At 39.3% G+C, this 21,486-nt stretch overlaps 1 protein-coding gene and 1 long non-coding RNA gene across 2 annotated transcripts in view; both read left to right on the top strand.

The window, feature by feature from the left end:
* Positions 1-3,874, top strand: part of LOC121928684 (C4b-binding protein alpha chain-like) — a 40,906-nt gene extending 37,032 nt beyond the window's left edge. Inside the window, exon 8 of the mRNA XM_042463746.1 lies at positions 215-3,874. The gene's annotated coding sequence lies outside the window, so the exon portion shown is untranslated. The remainder of the gene's footprint in view (positions 1-214) is intronic.
* A 2,064-nt stretch (positions 3,875-5,938) lies between these two features.
* Positions 5,939-21,486, top strand: part of LOC121927971 — a 16,278-nt gene continuing 730 nt past the window's right edge. The window contains exons 1-2 of the long non-coding RNA XR_006103414.1: positions 5,939-6,175; positions 9,407-9,469. This is a non-coding gene — a long non-coding RNA (uncharacterized LOC121927971). The remainder of the gene's footprint in view (positions 6,176-9,406; positions 9,470-21,486) is intronic.

Below are 21,486 nucleotides of genomic sequence, written 5' to 3'. Positions count from 1 at the left end.
TTATGCTAACTCTTACATTTTGTGAAAAAAGCAATAAGATGTATATGCCAAATACTACTCTGTTCTGAACTGGAAAGATTTTGGATATAATAACTAGTGTAAATATAGAATTTTTAAAAAACATTTTATATATTTACTGTTTCTTAAAAAGCAGCTGTTTCATTAACTTAACTCCTTGTTGTCAGTCCTTTGCTAATAATATATTGTCTTCTAGTCATTCAGCAAATAAGTACATGCAAAGTGCAAAGTAAGACAATTCACTTGATAGAAAACAGTGTTCTTCACATCGACTTCCTCTCTTCACCCTGTGTAATAATAGAGTGACAGTTACACTGTAACATGGTAAGAATTCCACCATCTTTTATTTCAGACAGTGGTATAGGAATGTAAGTCTTTGATTATTTCATCCTCCTACTGTAATTGTCTTCTCTTTGTGGGAGAAAATAAATATTTTTGAAGAGTATTCCCCCCATAATCAAATGTCCCAAAGTGTTTCATGGTATTTTTTTTTTTTACAGAAATATCCATCATAATATTCTGGGTCATTGGAATACTGGGAGAAAACTGCACAAAAGTGTCACTGCTCTATTGTTTCCAATAGAGCTTCCTGACTGTTGGAAAACACAGTTTTTTGACTATGAAATTAATATTAGGGAATATTCTTCCGATTCCTATAGTTGCAGCTTGTGCCCATCAGGACTGGTAGGGGAGGGTGGCCAATGGAAGGGGAAGCTAAAGTCAGCAGTCACTCAAGGCAACTATTTCTGTTTCCGTCTTCATCCATTACAATGACACTGCAGACTGACTATTAGATTTACATTTAAATTTAATCAAACCAAAGAATAATCTGTTGTCTGGTCACTTCTACAGTGACTTGATTATTTGCTAGTAAGAAAACAAGCCCCTGCCACCCTTGCTAGCTACCTCTGTCCTTTAGATAAGCAACCACTAATGGATAGAAGAGGCATAGTGGGATGTAATGTGTTTCGAGGATTATGTGTTAATATGTCACAGTTGCATGCCTGCATAAACATACTGAGCAAGCTACCTCTACATTAGTAATCTTTTGTACTTTAGAATATGGATTTTTTGGGGTTGCCTTGTGATTTAGAATGATAGCTGCCCATGGGTTAGATTAGACTGTAAAGAAGAGATAAAGTGGCTGGCATTGGCAGATTGTTCTTGTTCTGTGCCTTCTAGTCATTTCTGACTTATGGTGGCCCTAAGACAAACCTGTGGCAAACCAAAAGCGAAAGATTTATTCAGAGATGATTTGCTTTTGTCCTTCTCAAAGACAGAATGTGACATGCCTAAGGCCACCCTGTGGCATTTCATGCCCAAGCGGGGATTCGAACCCTGGTCATAGTCCAGTGCTTAAGCCACTGCAGCATGCTGGCTCACATTGGCATATTGCTGTGTTAATTTGCCTGAAAGATATAGCCGTGCTAGTCTGTATAACCAATATGTAGAGAGATCATGTTGCACCTTTGAGACTAAGTGAAAGAAAGAAATTGGCAGCATAGGCTTCCTCAGTCTACTTCCTCAGATACATATGATGGGGTGGAAGCCAGGCACATATATCTGCCATATTGTGTATATTGTGTCAGGAAACCATTATTTTTGTTCAATTAATTGCTGAGGGACTGCAGTTTGTGGCTGAATGCCAGTTCTGCTGTTTCTCTTTCCAGTCTACCTTTTTAGTTCCTTTGTTCAACGACTGCTATTCTGAGGTCTGAGATGGAATGCTTATGGACTGGTTATCAGCAAGGAGACAGCAGCACTGGGCTGGTAGGGTGTAGCCTGAGACTTAGTGGAGCAGTTACCCATTTCAAAAGAGGAAATTCTTCACAGATTACAAATTGTATTATTTAATATAAAATCTTTAGTAGACTCAAAGTAATGTAAAAATCATATAGTAATGTACACATTACTCTCATTGAATGTGTCCACATTTGTTGTGTTAGAATCTAGAATTCAAATGAATTTAATTGGCATTATCACTTTGTGTACACAAGATACTCAAAACTTTGAAGATGGAAACTGTTTTTACTGCAGCACAAAAGTTAACAGAAATGAACTGGCACATGTTGGTTGTAAAAAATAACAATGAAGGATTTTATCAAAAGTAGGCATGGGGAGTAGTAGCGTAGGGGCAAAACAGGGACCTACACTGTTTTGCCATGTTTGTTGGGAGTGAAATGCTGTTCATGTGCAAAAATGTGACCACACTTTGTTTTAGAGGCCTAGAATCAAAGTAATGTAATGCTTGTGGCAGTGAGGTTTTTCCTCCTCCCCTCTACAGCCATCTCCGGTACCAAAATACTGCTCTAAAAGGTTTGCAGCCTTCTGCATCAGGGTTTTAGGTTATGGGGAGGGTTACTGTTGTCCTTGCTGTAACCATAGCAACTTTGATGGATGCTAATGAGTAATGACGAGGGTTTTTTTTGTGCTTACTGATTTACCTGTACAGTCAACCCTCTGTTTTTGTGGGGGATCTGTTTTACACACACACACACACACACACACCTGTTTTTGCGCCTTGGGCAGACACCCCATTAGTTCCCCTTCCATTTGTCCCTCGTGCATATGTGAAGGACACAGGTATGAAAACCACAAGAACAGAAGGAGGACTGTATAATGCGTTCTTTTGCTAGGACACGAGATGGCCAATTGTTTGACTTAACTGCATTTGGAGACAGGCAGGGAATACAGCATACTTGTGGAAGTCCTATACTTACTGTATGAGCTTACTGCATGTACCTCCTCCTTCTTAGTATATTTTTCTTTTAATAAATTGTTTATGTTTAACTCTCTTTTTGTTTTCAACATTTTTTCCAGTAACTAGTCTTTTTGCTTCTGTTTTGCAATACTTTTGTATAGGAAGTAAAAGTAAAGCATTTTTCCTTTTTTCACATATTGGTACATGAGCCCAGTCACATTGGCCACCTATTGTATGTTTTCAGTATGTAAATGCATACTTTATGTACATACTGTATATATCCTTTCATTATATGAATTTCCACATGGTTTGCTGTTAATGTTCAGAGCTGTACCAACACAAATTCATGTTGTCTTTTTCAGGGACTCTTGTAATTCTAAGAAGACTCACAGTTGTAAGAAGAAAATAAGCCAAGAGTGCTAGAATGTCAGTGATAATTAAGATTTGCACAGCCCTTGAGCCTTTTCTGAAAAGTGACCTGCATTTCATCACTACTGCACTTTGCAAGGCTTTATATGGGCAAGCTGCTATATTCTTAAGGGGCTTTTGAAGGCAGAACTAAATGTTAAATGAAATACACAGGTTATCTCTGAAAATAGCAGTTCTCACCCTCTTCAATGATGTCCAGTGCAGCTTATTCCATGTCTTCACGTCATGAAATTATGTGTATCCATAACCATGATGTGGGTAGTGAAGTGCTGCTGGCAGAGAAATTAACAGCAGGAAGATGTCAGGGCACTGGATAAGTTTTACTAGACATTACAATGTAGGAAAGAGACAATGCTGCCATTTTTCATGAACATTTCTATTCCACATCGCAGCTTCTCCACTGTCAAGTCTACGTTGTCATGAGGAAGATTAATTTACAATCTCTTGTATAATTCTACATGTCCAAACATTAATGCTCATTATGGTTTTGCTGATCTGCACTCAGCTGTACTTTCAAGATTTCAGAAGATAACAAAAAGGATAAAACTTGGTATTTGAGAGTGATTCATTTCAAACACTTGGTGTAGAGGACTATGTCTTTAAGGTACAGAAGACAGACAAAAAGTATATATTGCTGAAGATAATTTTGTATTTATCAAACTTTGTACTTAATCAAAGACTTTCAGATTATATTTGTAATGTCTGTTGCTTTGTAGGAAATAAATATCATGCATATATATCTACACGAGATTTTAAAACTAAACTAGTAAAATTGTGCTTAGATTTTGTTCTGCCATTACCCTTTCATTAAGTTCCTTGTCCACTAAGGAACAAATTCCTCTCTCAGTCGAAAATGGACTCCAGTTGAATTTTATTTACAGGTTGAGTCTTCCTTATCCAAAATGCTTGGGACCAGAAGTATTTGTTTTTTCAGATTTTGGAATATTTGCATATACATAATATGATACAATGGAGATGGGATGGGACCCAAGTCTAAACATTAAATTCATTTATGTTTCATATACACTTTATAAACATATCCTGAAGGTAATTTTATATATGATACCTTTAAATAATTTTGTGCATGAAACAAAGTTTGTGTACACTGAACCATTAGAAAGCAAAAGTGTCAGTATGTCAGCCACTTGAAGTTGGAGAGCCTTTTCCCAGATGATTGCAAACTTCCAAGGGACTTGGTATGAGTTTCAGCATTTGCTTTTTTCTGGTGTCTAAGTGACAGCTGTACCATGGATGGCTCATTTCATTTTAACTACAGAGCTCACCCGTTCCTTACTTACCATTAGCCTCTTGGTTGCTTCTCTAATTATCTCCTTCCTTGGTCAGAGTTTAGGTGGATGGGTTTTATTGAGCCGTGTCATGGTTGAGCCATATTTTACTTTGGAGTAATGGATTTAATGGTGCCATTAGGATTTTTTGTTTATAACCCAAAACATACATCATCAAGTATGGTGTTGGCTATGTGATTAATGTATATACTCATGTATAAGCCCAGAAATTTTACTCAAAAATTGACCCCAAAAATCTGAGTCAATTTATCCACAGGTCAATGTAAGTCCTGTAACTTAACTCTCATAAAAATAGAAACCATCCCCTGGTGAAACGCAAGAGTAATCTGTTCTGGAAGCAGTAATCTTCCTCTGTTCTCTCATCCATCTATCCTTCAGTGTGAACACAGACAGTTATGCCTCCTGAAATTTTGTAAGTTCTTTGGCATTGTTTTCCCCTGTTTAGATCTTCTTTTTCATGACTCTAAGTCTTACTTTTGACTTATCCATGGATCATATCAAAATCCATCATTTTGGCCTGCAGATCTGCCCTCGACTTATACATGAGATGAAGTTATAGTTGTGTATGCATTTGCACACCTTTATGTGAGATTTGTTTTGATAGCTCATTAGTTTTCATGATGCTATTTGTTTAGATATGCTCTCAGAATCCGAGGCCTTAGAGAAACTGGCAAACTTAATCTGCGATCATGGCCATCTCTTGGGGGTGCTTTGACTGTGTAATCCTGCATGGCAGGGGTTGAACTTGTTGGCTCTTGAGCTCTCACAGCTCTATGATGGCACTGAAAAAGCATGGTTAAGCTATCCTCTACTCAAAAAAAGAAATTGTTGTTTCCTTCTCAAACATTTTCCCCTCTAGAAACACTGATAATTTTCACCATCATTTCCACCTCGGAGAGAGTTTTTCAGTGTGAAAATAGAAAAGAAACAAAGGGTTGATTTACCTTTCTCAGACTGTAAACCAAGTCCCATATGCCTAGTAATAACTTTGAATCTCCAGCTTCATGTATTAAAATCATTTTGAGGAAGGACGGGTGGAGGATACAGGAGAGAAGAAAGCTATACATGAGAATAAAGGTTATTTAAGAAGAAGTGAATGAAACATAGTACTTGGTGAGATATTGTATTGGGTTTGGGGCAGGGAACAACAAAGAAAAGTCAGAATGGGGGAAAAACAGCATTCAGAAAGATAAGGAGTATTCGCCTGGCATTTCTGGACAGCCCTTTGCTACCATCTAGTGATCGGCTACAAACTGGTCTTATTCATCAGGTCTCTTATAAGGAAGCTTTCTAAAAATGCAGGAAGGCACACAACACAACACAAAGGTATCAGACCCCATCTGATCTTGGAGACTACGCAGTGTCAGCTTTGGCTAGGATTTGGATGGGAGGCCATCAATTCTCAGCAGAGTAGGAATGTATGTACAGGACTATTGCCTCACTTGGACTGAAACATTCCCAGCAGGACTGGAGGAGAGGCAGCTTTGACTTCCATACACTGCAGTGGAGGCAAGACAGTCACTGGCTGAGACCTCAGTCTCCAAGCTCCCCTGTCTTCCAGGGCTAGAACTGCAAATGACCCACTTTAAACTACAAATCCCAGCATGCAGCAGGAGGCAGCCAGGGCAGTCAAAGTGGAATAGTAGCACTGGAATAAGGGTGCCGTGCGGTGACGTGATTTAGTCTTGCCCATCTGTCCAGACTCCCTCCCTTCCAACGTGTAAGTTCCTCTTGATATTCGCCAGAGAATGGGGTTTGCAGAGGGAGGGAGGGAGGGAGGGTCTTGGGGGCTGATGGGGCCCTTTCCAACTTGTGATCCGCCTTTTCCCAGGATGGCAGCGGAGCCTTCTTTCTCAGCTCTTTTAATTATGATTATCAGTATTGTTTCTGAGACCGAAAGGCATCGCATTCTGCGTTGTTTGCTGGTTATCTCCGTTTGTACAGCCCTAGTCCAGTGCTGCCAGGGCATGCCCCTGTTGCCTCCTCCGAAATGATGAAAGGCTCCTTTAAGAAGACTCCTGCCTTCCTCGCCTCTGCCTCGGAGCAGCAGCCCCGAGCGAAGGGAGCCAGGCGGTACACAGACATGTGTGGATACTGCGTTGTATAGCTTCCGGAGCAAGGCGGGAAGGGCTCTCTAGTGTGTGTGTGTCTGTGTGTCGTGCGTTGTATAGTTTCCAGAGCAAGGCGAGGAGAGCACTCTATTTACTATATATATATATATATGTGTGTGTGTGTGTGTGTGTGTGTGTGTGTGTATCTATATATATTACATTGTATAGTTTCCAGATTAAGGTGGGAAGGACGCTGCATTATATATATATATATATATGTATGTGTATACACACAGAGACATCACATACCCCCATATTATATATTGTGTGTGCATATATATATATATATATACACACACACACACACACACACATACATACACACACACATACATCACATAACCTCCCATAGAGTGTGTGTGTGTATATGTTGTATAGTTCCCAGAGCAAGGTGGGGAGGGCGCTCCACACACACACACATGCGTTTGTTGGCTCTCTTTAGGTCTGAAAGGTGCTGCTAGATCCCTTAACATAGGGCTAGTAGCACTAGAGTACACTAAAAGAGAGCTGACATCTGGTGTCCCCCAAGGCGCCATTCTGTCCCCCATGCTGTTTAATATTTACATGAAGCCGCTGGGAGAGATCATCTGGAGACATGGAGCACGGTGTTATCAGCGCACTGATGACACCCAGATCTATCTATCCATGTCTCCGACTGACACAGTGACTAAGGATGGCCTCTCTTCTCTGGATGCCTGTCTGGAGTCAGTAATGGGCTGGATGAGGAAAACAAACTCAAGCTGAATCCAGAGAAAACAGAGGTACTCGTGATAGGTACCCCAGATCCAGACAGAGAAATTTGTCATCCAGTCCTGGACGGGGTCACACTTCCCTTAAAGGACAAAGTTTGCAGTTTGGGAGTACTCCTGGACTCATCCCTACAGTTATCATCCCAAGTGGATACGATGGCCAGAAGTGCTTGGTACCAGCTTCGGCTGATATGCCAGCTGTGTCCCTGTCTGGACCGAAAGGACCTTGAAAGAGTAGTACATGCACTGGTAACCTCTCGCTTAGATTTCTGTAATGCGCTCTACATGGGGCTACCTTTGTACCAGGTTCGGAAGCTTCAATTGGTTCAAAACACAGCAGCCAGATTGGTCGCCGGAACCTCAAGGTCGGACCATATAACACCTGTATTAAAATCTCTTCACTGGCTGCCAATTTGCTTCCAGGCCCAATACAAAGCATTGGTTATTACCTATAAAGCCCTACATGGCTTGGGCCCGAGTTACTTGAGAGAGTGCCTCTCCCTACATAATCTGCCCCGCACTCTCAGAACAACGGGGAAATTTTTACTTGAACACCCCGAGGTGAGACTGGTAACGACTCACCAAAGAGCTTGTACAATGACAGCTCCAACTCACTGGAATGCACTCCCGGAGGAGATTCAATCCAGTTGTACATTGGAAGCCTTCAAGAAGGCATTGAAAACCTCTCTCTTCCAGTTAGCATATCCTCCCAATTCTCTTTAGAGAAAGTATTCCTCAACTAGATTAAGACGACTACCCACAATTGATATCCCGACTATCCTAACTACACTGTTTTAAAAAATTGTACTGTTTATAACTGTTTTATAACTGTTTCTAATACTGTATTTGACATGTGTCATATAGTTTTATCGTATGTACACCGTTTTGATCTGGAGGAAAAGCGGTATATAAATAAAAACTTATTATTATTATTATTATTATTATTATTATTATTATTATTATTTATCCCCTCTTCTCTGATGGTGGCAGCTCAGTGGCAGAGGGTAAGCTTTGCATACAGCAAGCCACAGCTTTAGTCCTTATCCTCATCATCTCTAGGCAAAGCAAGAGAAGAAGACGCCTATCTGACTAAACAGTAGTTAGAAGGACTAGTCGTGTAACTTGATATAAGGCAATGCCCTCCATTTTATAACTGATAAGGTGCATCTCCAGGTCTGTATAGGAAGCGAATGCAGCTAAGTCTGACAGCAGGAAAAAAGATACAAATACAACTTCCTTGTATGCAGACCTAGGAAGCAAATTATTTTCCTCATAAGTTAGTGATTCACTACTGTTCACTACTGTTCAGTGGAGCAGAAATAGGTGGAACATAAATAGGTTACTCCTAATTGAGGCTACATACTCATTCTGAGCAATGGGGTGGGCATTGGGCACATGGAGGGCTGCTTCATGTTCCAGCCAAGAAGGATGTCTTCTTTGAATTTCCAGGGTGTAGTATTTGAATTGGCCATTTGGGGAAGAAAGAGAATACTTTCCTACATTTTCCAATGGCAGAATAGTAACAATAACAATATTGTTATTAGCAGCAAATAACTTGGTGAGTTGCCTTTCTGGGGTGCAGTAGCAGTAACAAGTAGGCATAAGGATCATGTGGTTGTGTGCAACACTGCAAGTCAAAACTTTTTTGAAATTTTGTATAAAATCACATGGTTTCTTTTCATATAAAAGGCCATTTTAAAAGACACTTTGGAGATTTGTAACTTTGCATCTTTTAAAAAAAATGTTATTTCAACCATAAAATATAAAGATAGCAAGTAACATTTAAGTAACATGTCATGCTAGCTGAGCAAGTGTCCGGCCTAAATGTGTCAATTCTTATTTATGCTGGAAGTGTGGCTAAAAACAGGTATGAAGATACTCCTTATGGAGACTTGGTCAGATGAATAAGAGCCAAATGATCAGTCCTCAGGGCCGATCTGTAAAGCAAAGCTGCCATTGCTGAATGAATAACATAATCTAGAACATGGCCACATAGCCCGAAAAACCCACAAAAAAATTAATAACATGATCCTTAGTGTGTTGAAAAGACTATATCCAAGCAATTTTTTCCCCTTCTTCTTCCATTATTAGGAAAGATAGCTGTACATTTTCCAGGGAGAAACATGAATGTTGGATGGTGTACAAGAATAAAAGGTGTGTGAACTGCATTTGTCTTTCTAATGAGTACCACATTTGTTTGTTTTGGCTGAGCTGCTGTACTTATGGTAAAGATTTTCTGGCATATAAACTTGAATACTTAAAAGAAACTCACATCTACTTGGGTCCTGACTTTTATTCAGCATTTCCTGCTGGTGTTAAGAGGGGAGAGGGGAGAAACCTCTAGACATTTGTTTTGCTTGTCCAGTTCCTCCTCTGCCATGGGAGGCACTTTATGACTTTCCCCTTATATGCAGCTACTTTGCTTCTGTTTGCCACTGTTGCACTTAAATAAAAATAGTTACAATTTCTTTGAAGCATCCTCACACAAAACTTGCACCATAACATTTTGCATGTAAGCAAAGAAAGAAACCTCATTACATTCAGTTATTTATGCCCAGGTGGTTGAAAGTTATAATCCTGTGCATGTTTACCAGGAATAATTACACTGAATCCTGTAGCATTTACTCTTGAGTAAACAGGCATGGGTTTATTTTGCAAGATCTCATTTATTGCTTTCATAGAACCATAAAGTTGAAAGAGACCACAAGTGTCATTAGTCCAACCCATGTTATGCAGGAACTCTCAATCAAAGCATCCTTGACAGCCTCTGTTTAAAGACCTTCAAGGAGGGAGACTCCACCATTCTCCAAGGCAGTGTGTTCCTAATGTTGAGGTGGAATCTCTTTTCCTGTAGCTTGCATACATAGTTCCGGGTTGTGTTCTCTGGAGCAGCAGAAAACAAGTTTGCCCCCTCTTCAATATGACATCCCTTCAAATATTTAAACAGGGCTAAATATACCCAGGCTAAAAATACTTAGTTCTCTAAGTCTTTTCTCATTGGGCATGGTTTCTAGATCCTTCACCATTTTAGTCACCCTCCTTTGGACCTGCTCCAGCTTGTCAACATCCTATTTGGATAGTGGTGCCCAGAACTGGACACAATATTCCAGGTAAGGCCTGACCAAAGGAGAATATAGTGGCATTGTTACTTCCCTTGATCTAGACACTATACATCTATTGATGCAGCCTAAAATTGCATTGGCCTTTTTAGCTGCTGCATCACACTGTTGACTCATGTTCCACTTATGGTCTACTTGGACTCCTAGATCCCTTTCACATGCAGTATCATTAAGCCAGGTGTCCTCCATCCTATATCTGTGCAATTCATTTTGTTAGCTTTGGCTCACCTTTCTAATCTATTGTGGTAATTTTGAATTTTGATCCTGTCCTCTGGGGTATTAACTACTCCTCCTAATTTGGTGTCATCTTCAAAATTGATAACTATGCCCCTAATTCTGTCATCCAAGTCATTGATAAAGATGTTGAATAGCACTGGCCCCAGGAATAGCACTGGTCACTTCTCTCCAGGATGAAAAGGTGCCATTATTGAGCATCCTTTGTGTTCGGCCAGTCAACCAATTACAAATCCATGTAACAGTTGCCTTGTCTAGCCCACATTTTACATCTACCAAGCTGGCAATTTTATAAAAAAAGAGATCAGATTTGTCTGGCATGACTTGTTTCTCAGAAACCCATATTGACTTTTTGTGATTATGGCTTTGCCTTCTAAATGTTCACAGACTCTATGTTTAATGATCTGCTCTAGAATCTTTCCTGGTATTGATATCAGACTAACTGCATGATAATTGTTGGGATCCTCTATTTCCCCCTTTTTGAAGATGGGAACAACATTTGCCCTCCTCCAATCTTCTGGGACTTCTCCTGTTCTCCAGGAGTTTTCAAAGATTATTGCCAATGGCTCCAATATTACATTTGCCAGTTCTTTTAATACCCTTGGATGGAGTTCATCTGGTCCCGGAGACTTATACACATTTAGATTAACCAGGTATTCCTGTACTATCTCTTAACCTATTCTGTGCTGAATTTCCCCTATTCTGTTCTCTGCTCCATTATCCTCAGATTGAACACTCTTTAACTTTTGTTACAAGACCGAAGCAAAGAAGGTGCTCTGCCTTTTATCTCTTCTCTGTTAGCATTTTGCCATCTTCTCTGTGCAGTGGCCCTACCACTTCCTTTTTCTTCCTTTTGCTGCAGACATATCCCCAAAAGCCCTTTTTATTGTTCTTAACCTCTCTAGCAAGCCTCAGTTTATTATGCTCTTTAGCTTTTCTGACTTTACCCCTATACATATGTGCTATTTGTTTGATTTCCTCTTTGATGATTTCCACTTTTTTCCATTTCCTATACATGTTATGTTTAAAACGTAGCTCAGTTGAAAGTTCTGGTTTCTTGAGACACCTCCCATTTTTCCATTGGAACTGTTTTAAATTGTGCTTTCGGTATCTCCCTTTTGGGAAACTCCGATACGTCCTGAACTCCCTTTTCTTTTAGTATTCCTGACCATGGGATCACCCCCAGTACTTCTCTAAGTTTACTGAAATCAGCTCTCCTAAAATATTGAATGTATGTCTGACTATGCCTGGCTTCTCCTTTTCACTGTATAACAAACTCCAGGGGAACATGATCATTCCCACCTAAGGATTCCACCACTTGCACCCCATTAACCAGGCCATCCCAGTTCATTAGGACCAGATCTAAAATAGTGGATCCTCTTGTAGCCTTTTCCATCTTTTGGACAATGAAAATGTCTTCGAGGCTTTTGTGTGGGCTAAGTACCTATCTGAACTACCTGGTTTCTGTGTGCCATTTAAGTGATTCAATCTTCTTGTAGATAAAAATATGTTTCGCTGTTCCACATTTAAAATGAGCCAAATCCCTTAATTTCTGGAAGTCTTGGGTGATATTCAGATATTCATCTCCCAACAGAACAGAACATCGACAACAGAGCAGATTCTATCTCCCCCGCCAAAACACAAGTGCCCTGAATCAGATTTGGGAGGCTTGTGGGGAACTGTAAGGTGAGAAGGGAGGAGAAATTCCACTGTGTGAATGAAAATATGTTTGAAGAACACTGGATGTAGCCCCTTGTTCCTCATTATCAACAGTGGGTGAATTTTAATTGTGACTGAGAAACATTTTATAAAACAGTGTATAGTCAGAAACTAATTATTTGCTTTCCAGGGCCAGGTCAAAAAAGTGATAACAGTGCAGATTACTGCAGATTTAGAACATATTAGAGAATTTAGTTTCCCTTAGGTTCATAAGAAAACAGGTATTTTGGTTAGCAGTTCTCAGTAGATGTTGACATGATCAGCTATTTAATAATGCACTGTGAGTGACACATGACTGTTAGAGCCTTGTTTAGACAACCCTATCCCCATGGGTTATATTATGTGACCTACAAACTGTAGTACAATGGCAGATGGCATACTTTCTGACTGGTGGAAGGAAAAGGTGAGCCATCAGTGATTACTGCAGCCAGGAATGACAGGCAGAACCAGGGGCAAAGTGTATAGCCAAACACACAAACACAAAAGTAGGTAAGCTGGCACCCAAACATACATATAGCAGCAGAGATTAATTCAATAATGATTTGTTTAGTTATAACCTGAATTGCCTAAAGACACCAGATCCTGTCTGATCTTGAAAACTAAACAGTGTCAACCTTGATTAGTATGTGGATGGGAGACTGCCAATGAATACCAAGTACTGTAGGCTACATTTAAGAGAAAGGAACTGGCAAAACCATCTCTGAGTTTTCCTTGCCTAACAAAACCCTATGAAATGTATGGTGCCACCATAAGTTGACAGGCAACTTGAAGGCACATAGACAGAGAACCTGACTCTGGTGGGATAGTGTGCATTTGCTATAATAGACCTGTACCCATTGACTGCGAGTGCTGTAGAAAGCTGCTCTCTGTAAAAAGCGTTTCGGATTAGAATTCAGAAGCTTCTTAAAGTCCAAAGAAGGGCTTGTATTCAGGTCAAGTACTCCTTTCCAGATTAAAACTGTAGCACATAATGCACACCCCGTTTTACTGTTTGTCCTGGGGAAAGACATGGGAGAAATTATGCATGTTTATTAGAGCTGCTCAGCCTTTTTTTCCTGGAAGATGTTGGCTGGAGCTTTATGTGAACATACAGTGAAATACAGTGAACTTGAAAGCTGGACTATTGATGCATGGTAGAGGTATCCCTCAGCAATTTTGGAAGCCGGGGACAGCATTTCCACCTTTTCCATCCCATTAATTAGCTGAGCTATAACTGGAAGTGAATTGGAATCCTATCATCGATGGGTGGCAGGCTGTGTGTGGGTGATGCATTTTGTTCCTTATCAATCTAGGGAATATACTTATAGAAGCCTGCTTCTGTATGATCTTACATGGATTGTGATAAAAACCTGTGAAGCCAGTTAATTAATATTTTATAATAGAATCTATTTACAAAAACATTCTCAAGTGTCAAATATAAGACATCGTGGGCCTTTTAAATCCCAGGGGGGAAAAACTTCCTAATCATCAAAAAATGAAATGGTGCCTTAGATGCTGATAGAATTTCTGAGAAGTGGAGCAGAAACACTGAATTGTCTGCACACATTATTTACCATACTAAAACGGCAGTGCCATCTAGAGTTTGTAGGGAGATCTTGTAGCACCTTTGAGACTAACTGTTAGTCTCAAAGGTGCTACAAGATCTCTCTACATTCTGATTCTGCAGACTAACATGGCTATATCTTTGAATTCTACCATCTAGTGTTTGTATTAGCCTTCTATCAAGGTTGAATTTTTTGATTTCCACCTGGATTTTGAGCCCATAAAGAATCTACTGATTTATTATGCTGGGTCAGGCCATAGGCCATTCTAGATAGAGCAACACCCTATCTGCAGCAAATAATAGTTTTCTTCATTTATTTTAAAATATTAGAAAATCACATTTCCCCCCCATATAACACACAATATCCAGGAAAAGCCAACAACTCAACACCGAAAACCAATATACATATTAAAATAATTAAACATAGGAGCAGTTTTAAACTATTAACCTTTAAATAAAAATACTAACCACATGAAACTGTATTGTTGAAATCTAGTAACTCTGTTTGTGACATTATATTTGCTGGTTTGTTTTAGTTCCTTTCGTAATAGTTGAGTGAAACCAGTTTAAATAACAATAACTGGGCCACTTAGCAACCTGACTGTTTCTCCTGCCTATTGCTTATAATTCAGTCAACATTTCTCAGTTTTCTTTGTAATTCTCTGTCATTGTTTTGAGAAAGTATTTCTGTGATTTTTTAAAAAGCTTTTAAGGTAATTACAGAACAATTCTTGTGGGTAGTGATTAGGCCATCTGTCACATCAGATGTAGAGGAGTTGTCTGCAATATGATTGATGATATTATGAATCCTCAATATTATCAATTTCATGGCCAAAGCCTGTTTCTTCAGTGCCCCCTTCTTCTGAAAGTAAACCTGCCTTGTTCAGCCCTCACCCCTGAAAATCTTACTGTACTGCAACTGAAAGTTCTCCTTCTCCTTATCAGAACAAACAGGGCTGTTACAGATAGCCATGACTAATACCATCTCTAAACCATTTAGAAAAAAAAGAAAACATGGCATTTTGGTTCCCTTCTCCCTCTTGCCTGCTTGGTCTTCCTCTCCCACACCAGAGGACCTTTCACACTGCACAATCATAGCACCATGATTCAAATTTAACCCTATGTAATCTTGTAGTTTGGTGCAGCACTAGAACTGTATAGCTGAGAGTTCTAGAGAGCCCTTCCTAATCTGCAAATTCCAGAATTTCATAGGATGGAACCATGAAATTTAAAAAGGAGTCACCATATTAAAACTGTGTGGTATGAAAAAGCCTCAAGTGACAATGATCTCTCTTCTTCCTTTTTTAAAATTTGGCCTAGAGACACTATGGAAATAAAAATGGCACAAATTCCCTTGTTTCACTGTGCACTTGGATCTTATTCTCCAAGCTACTGCTGTTGTTTTAATGCAAAGATGCGTGCTGGCCAATTGGCTGTAATAAAGTTATTATTATAATTATAATGCAAAGATGGGGAAGGGCGGCTCACAGGTCACATGCAGCCCTCATGCCTGTTTTTGTGGATCCTAGGATCCCACCCCAACTTTTTTTTTTTAAAAAAAAGGAATGGATTTGCCCCAAATCTGAGATGGTTTTTTTTGTTCCAAATGCCCCAAGGCATGAGATGCCCCCCCCCCCAAACAAAGTGATCCAGAAGTGAAGTGACTTCTTGGTCACTTCCTGATGGAAACAAGGTGCCTCCTGGGCCTAAAATCATCATGAGAGGGCCAACAGCATAACACCCCCCCCCCCCGAAGTCATAGTCATTTGGGGGCAAAACAATAACAAAGATTTCAGAGAGATGCGGTGAGTGGGGTGCAGACTTCCAAGGTCCTAACCTCTGATAAACATCTGTCCTCTTTTACAAAATAAAATGTCACTGCACCACATCCCACTGTGGAGCTGTGTGAAGCACCACAATATTACAGAGCCCTAGATAGAAACTGAGTTAATGTCATCATTACTTTGAAATACCATTTTATTCCAATATTGTTTGTGTATGTACTCTGATGTCCAAAGCTGCTGTTAATACCGGTAGTTTATAGAACAAAAATGTTATCATCTTCAGTTACTATTAGTCAACATTTTATTAGAGAATTTTAGACAATTTACTCCATACAACTAACTACAGCAGTTAGTTTGCAGATAGATGGATGTCCCATACATAACTGAAACATTGGCCCACACAGGGGACACAAAAAACCCAATAATATCATGGAAGACTTTTCTTCATATACAAAATTTTTCATCTAAGAGGATCATTAATCATACATGACTCTTCCACTGTTGTTGCTTTTCCCCCTACATCATAACCGATTTCAAATGGTGCTAGACAAAAACTAAGACTCTGAACACCAAGAGAAATCGGTCAGCCTGTGTAAGAGACGTTTTTCCAGTTCCACATTGGCTGTAAAGAGGCCCGTGCAGGTCATTCAGATCAAGTGCAACAGTGGTCATTCTCTGTAATGCATTCTATTAAGTACTTACTGTGAAGGAATATGAAAAATATCTAGCCTGAAAAGTATGAATAAAATGAATGTTCTAATCCTAATTGTATGATTTATGCTAACGTAATCTCACCAAAACAATCATTTAAATTATGAAAAATAAAATTTGGAATTTTCCATGTAATTTTTAGTATTTGAATATGCATTAATTTGATAAAAACACAAAGCTGTGCTGTGCTCTCCTGAATTTCTCTATCTTTTCACAGGACCTCAATTAGAATTTGCATGTTTTTGTGAAATCTGGAGAATAGACCCTTAATCACAGCTGTGTGGAAATGTGTGCTACTGTCGTGAAAGTGATCAATTAACTTTATACATTTTGAGATACTAAAAACATGTAACTTAGAAATAAGTGCAAAATGGTGGCTTGCTGATGTTTAAGTGAAAAGAGTACCGAAAAGGACATTAAAAGCAGAAAACAGTAAGAAGATAAGTTTCACGTGCTGCAAGATTGTCAACTGTTTATTCCTTTTGGCCTGTATGAGAAAAGGTCTTCAGTGGCTTTCAGAAGAAATCACTGGACTTGTGAGCACCAAAACACAAGAGTATTATACCCAATAATTAGAGTAGAATACTCAATTGAGTATTTGCACTCAATAATACTCATAGTAATAATATAACAATACTCACAATAATAATTCTGGCCTTGTTGACCATCTTAGAGCATGTGGAGCTTATTTTCTTATCATTTTTTGCTGATGTCTAAAACAGAGTGCATGATCCAAAAAATATGCTAGCAGAGTTCAAGTCTTTGTTAGCATAGTTATATAGTCAACCCTCTACATCTGTAGCTTTGACTTTTGTGATTTGATTGTTCACAGATTTTATTAACACTTTCTCTCTATAAATCTCTAGGTCTTCCAGCATACCTCTGATGGATGTTGTCCACAGAGTCACACTGGAGGATCTAAAGATTCCTAGAGAGATGTTCTCTCAGGTAAAAAATTAACAATTTTTATTTGCATTTTTTTCACTTTCGTGGGGTTCCTGTCTAACCACAGTGAATGTAGAGGGCCTGATGTCATCAGGTGGGGGGGGGGTCAAAAGCTACTCCCTCCTATGTGCCTCTTTTCTAGATACACAACAGAAACTAGGGGCTCAGAAATAACAGCTTTTTCTTGTTGGCTACTGATTAGCTGTTTTGGTGTACCTAGGAATTTTCCCACTACGCTTACACACTTGGGGAATATCAGCCTCTACCTTAAGCACAAGAATGTTCCTTCTCCATTGAGTATATGAGGGAGGGAGAAGACGTAAAGTGAAGAGCTACAGCCATAGATGGTGCTATCAAGAAATATTTGGTTTCTTGAATCATGTCTGCACTTTCATGAAGAAAGACTTTTGGCTAGAGATGGGTTCAGCCTTATTATAGTTGGACTTTTGCGGATTTGATTATTCACAGACTTTTTAAATATGTTCTATCTAGGAATATCTAGTTCTCCTGCACAACTCTATGATGAACTTTAACCAAAAGTCATGCTGAAGGACCTAGAGATTCCTAGAGAGAACACCCCACTAGGCATTTGTAGCTCCTTGGAGCACCTACCAGGCCCAACATCCGGGATGGAAACTCCAGGCTTCAAGTCCCAAGAGGAAGGAAGAGAGAAAGAGAGAGAGGAAGCAAGGAAGTCGGGAATGAAGGGGGAAGTGAGGGGGAGGAAGAGAGGAGGGCTTCAGTGAATTTGCTGTTAATGGTGGCACAGCCATGTGGCTGCTCTGCCATTAGGGACAGTGGGACTTGAGCATCCACAGATTTGGGTATCTGTAGAAAGGCGTGTGTGTCTGGAACAGATTCCCCATGGATACCAGGGGCCAACTGAGCTGTTTGCACTCTGGACTTCAAGAAAAGCTGATTTTGGTAAGCTTAGGGAAATAGTGGGTGAGATCTCATGGTCAGAATGCTCAAAGGTAAGGTAGTTCATGTGCATGAGGATGTTTTAAAGGCAAGATACTGAAGGCACAGTTGCAAACAATTCCAAAGAGGATGAAAAGTGGGAGGTATCTTTAAGGAGAACTTTAAGATGAGATGAGATTTAAATGAGACATGCATCAGAAATGGAAGAAGGAGGCAAATGCCAGTACCTACAAGGGAGATGTTAGAAAAGTTAAAGCTTAGAATGACTTCAGGCTTGACAGAGAGGTTAAAAATAATAAAAAGAGTTTGTTTTTTTGTTCAAGAGGAACAACAAATAAATGGTAAGCCACCGCATAGTGAATATGGTGAAATGCTAACGGGACAGAGTGAAGGTTGAACTGTTTAATACCTTCTTTGCCTCTGTCTTTTCTCAAAAGGAAAACAGTGCTCTAACTGGTGAAAATGGAACAAATCATGTAGTAAAGGGACTCGAGATGAAAACAGGTAAAGAGGTCGTAAATGAATATCTAGCTATTCTAAATGAATTCAAATCTCCAGGGCCAGATGTGCTGCATCCAAGAATACTAAAGGAACTTGCAGCTGTATTCTCAGAGCTACTGTCAATCATATTTGAGAATTCATGGAGGACAGAAGAAATACCAACACATTGGAGGGCAAATGTCCCCATTTTCAGAAAGGACAAAAAGTAGGACTCAAGCAAGTACTGACCTATCAGCTTGATATCAGTACTGGGAAATACTCTGGAAATGATCATTAAACAGTCAGTCTGAGCACACCTAGAAAGGAATGCTGTGAGTATTAAGAACCAGCATGGGGTTCCAAAAATAAGTCATGTCAAACTAATGTTACTTCTTTTTTTAAATGGAGTTACAAACTTGATAGATTGGAAAATGCTGTGGAAATAGTATATCTTGGTTTCAGAAAGGCTTTTGTCAATGTCCCCCATGATATTCTTTCAATTAAGTTAGTGAAGTGGGATACAATTAAGTGGGCCTGTAACTAGTTGACAGACCAAACCCAAGGAGTACTCACCAATGGTTGCTATCCTGAAGAGAAGTGGCTAGTGGGAGGTGGGGACGTGCCTTAGGTTTTTGTTCTAGGCCTCGTGTTGTTTAACATCTTTATTAATTTAGATGATGGAACGGAAAGCATGCTTAACAAATTTGCAGGTAACATCAAATGTGGGGGTGGGGGTAACTAATACTCCAGAAGAGAGGAATAGGAATATTCTCTTCTGGGGAACTGGGCCAAAACTAACAAAATAAATTTCATCAGGAATAAATGTAAGATACTATATTTAGGCAGGAAAAATCAGATGCACAAGTACAAAAGGGGTACACTTGGTTTGAAAGCAGTATATGTGAAAAGGATCTAGTGGTCTTGGTAGACCACGATCTAAACATGAGTCAACAGTGTGTTGTAGATGTCAAAAAAGCCAATGCAATTCTGGGTTGCATCAACAGGAGCATTATGTCCCAATCAAGAGAAGTATTAATACCACTGTGTTCTACTTTGATGAGACCTCATAAGAAATACTGTGTCCAATTCTGGGCATCACAGTTCCAGTAGGATATTGACAAGATGGAATGTGTCCAGAGAAGGAAAACCAAGATCATCAAAGGTCTGGAAAGCAAGCATTATGAGAAACAGCTCAGGTAGCTTTGTTTATTTAGCTTGGAGAAAAGAAGATTAAGAGATGGCATTACAGCTATCTTTAAATATCTTGAGGGGATGTCAAGTAAAAGGTAGAGCAAGTTTGTTTTCTGCTGCTCCAGAGACTCAAACCCAAAACCAATGGATTCAAATTACAGGAAAATAAATTCTAACTTAATATTAGGAAGAGATTTTTTATTTTATTTTAAGAGTTATTCAAAAGTGGAACAGATTGCCTATGAGGGTGATAGACTCTCCTTCATTGAAAGTTGTTAAACAGGCTGGATGGGCATCTTTTGAGATTACTTTAGTTGTGTATCCTTGCCTGGCAGGTGGTTGAATTACATGTTCCTTGTGGTCCCTTCCAGCTCCATGAACCTATATAATATTTTCACAGACAGTAGTGGCAGAGGTGGATCAAGCACAGGCCCCTATAGATATCTCTCCAGCAAACTTCAACTTCCAAGTATCTATGGAAGCATAACTATGGGTCTATATGTATGTGTCATGAAGAATCCTCCAGCTAGATGTGGCAGTGTTTCCAGCTAGAAGAGAAGAATGTGTGCTGTACATCACAAATTTTCACTTTCTCCAAAAGCATGAGTTATACAATGTAAGAAAGCACAAGCCTATGCATGTTTACTCATTTAGTCCCACTAGATTCAAGAGGAACTTGAACTCATATTTAAGTGTGTTTGTGACTGCAGATAAATTGCAGTCACTTGCTGAAGTTCTGGAATCCAGAAAGGCCATACTACTTATTTAACTGTAATTCTAACTGGAAATTTCTCTTATTCCAACTACCCTTTTATATATCCAGTTCGAAAATATTGGGTCACTATTTACACTAAGAATTTCAATAAAAATATTATACCCTCAAATGTACAATATTAAAAACAATATTTTACATTATTACTTTTTTAAAATGAGGAGAGTAGAACATTCTTATTGGAATACCTTGAATTAAGTGGAGATCTAATTCTATATCAGCAATCACCCAACTCAGGGCTATGTACAGTGGTTTCAGGCCAGACACAGTCTTGCTTAGAGCAAATCCATTGAAATTAATGGGACATGTTAACTATGGTTAACTTAAGTCATACTGATTTCAAACTGGTCCTTTCTTAACATGACTAAATGTGAGTACAGCCCAACAGAAACAGACCTTTGTACATGTATACACGTAGATAAGAAACTATGCCCCTAATCATCCTTCTTTTCCTCCTATCTTGTCTTGGGGAACAGAGGGGTGTGGTTCTTCCAAGGGGGTAAGGCAGTTGATCTTGGACTGATTGCCACCAAAAAATGGAGCTCACTTCCTGACTTTGTAGAAGGATTTCTGATTTATCCTATAGCCCTAGGATGCTATCTCTAGGACTACAAGTTCAACTAATTCTTCTGCATGGATTCTTCTGCAAGATTCACTGGATTGCTTTCTATCAAAGAGGCCTCATTTATATGCTCAAATGCTCTGTGTTCTTGTACTCCTAAGTTTTACTAATGTTATCACTTCAAACATTA

This window comes from Sceloporus undulatus, chromosome 4 (assembly GCF_019175285.1).
Source record: "Sceloporus undulatus isolate JIND9_A2432 ecotype Alabama chromosome 4, SceUnd_v1.1, whole genome shotgun sequence".
In the NCBI taxonomy this organism is placed as follows: Eukaryota; Metazoa; Chordata; class Lepidosauria; order Squamata; family Phrynosomatidae; genus Sceloporus; species Sceloporus undulatus.
Note: the sequence above shows the minus strand (reverse complement) of the source record. Positions and strands in the feature narration are given on the sequence as shown.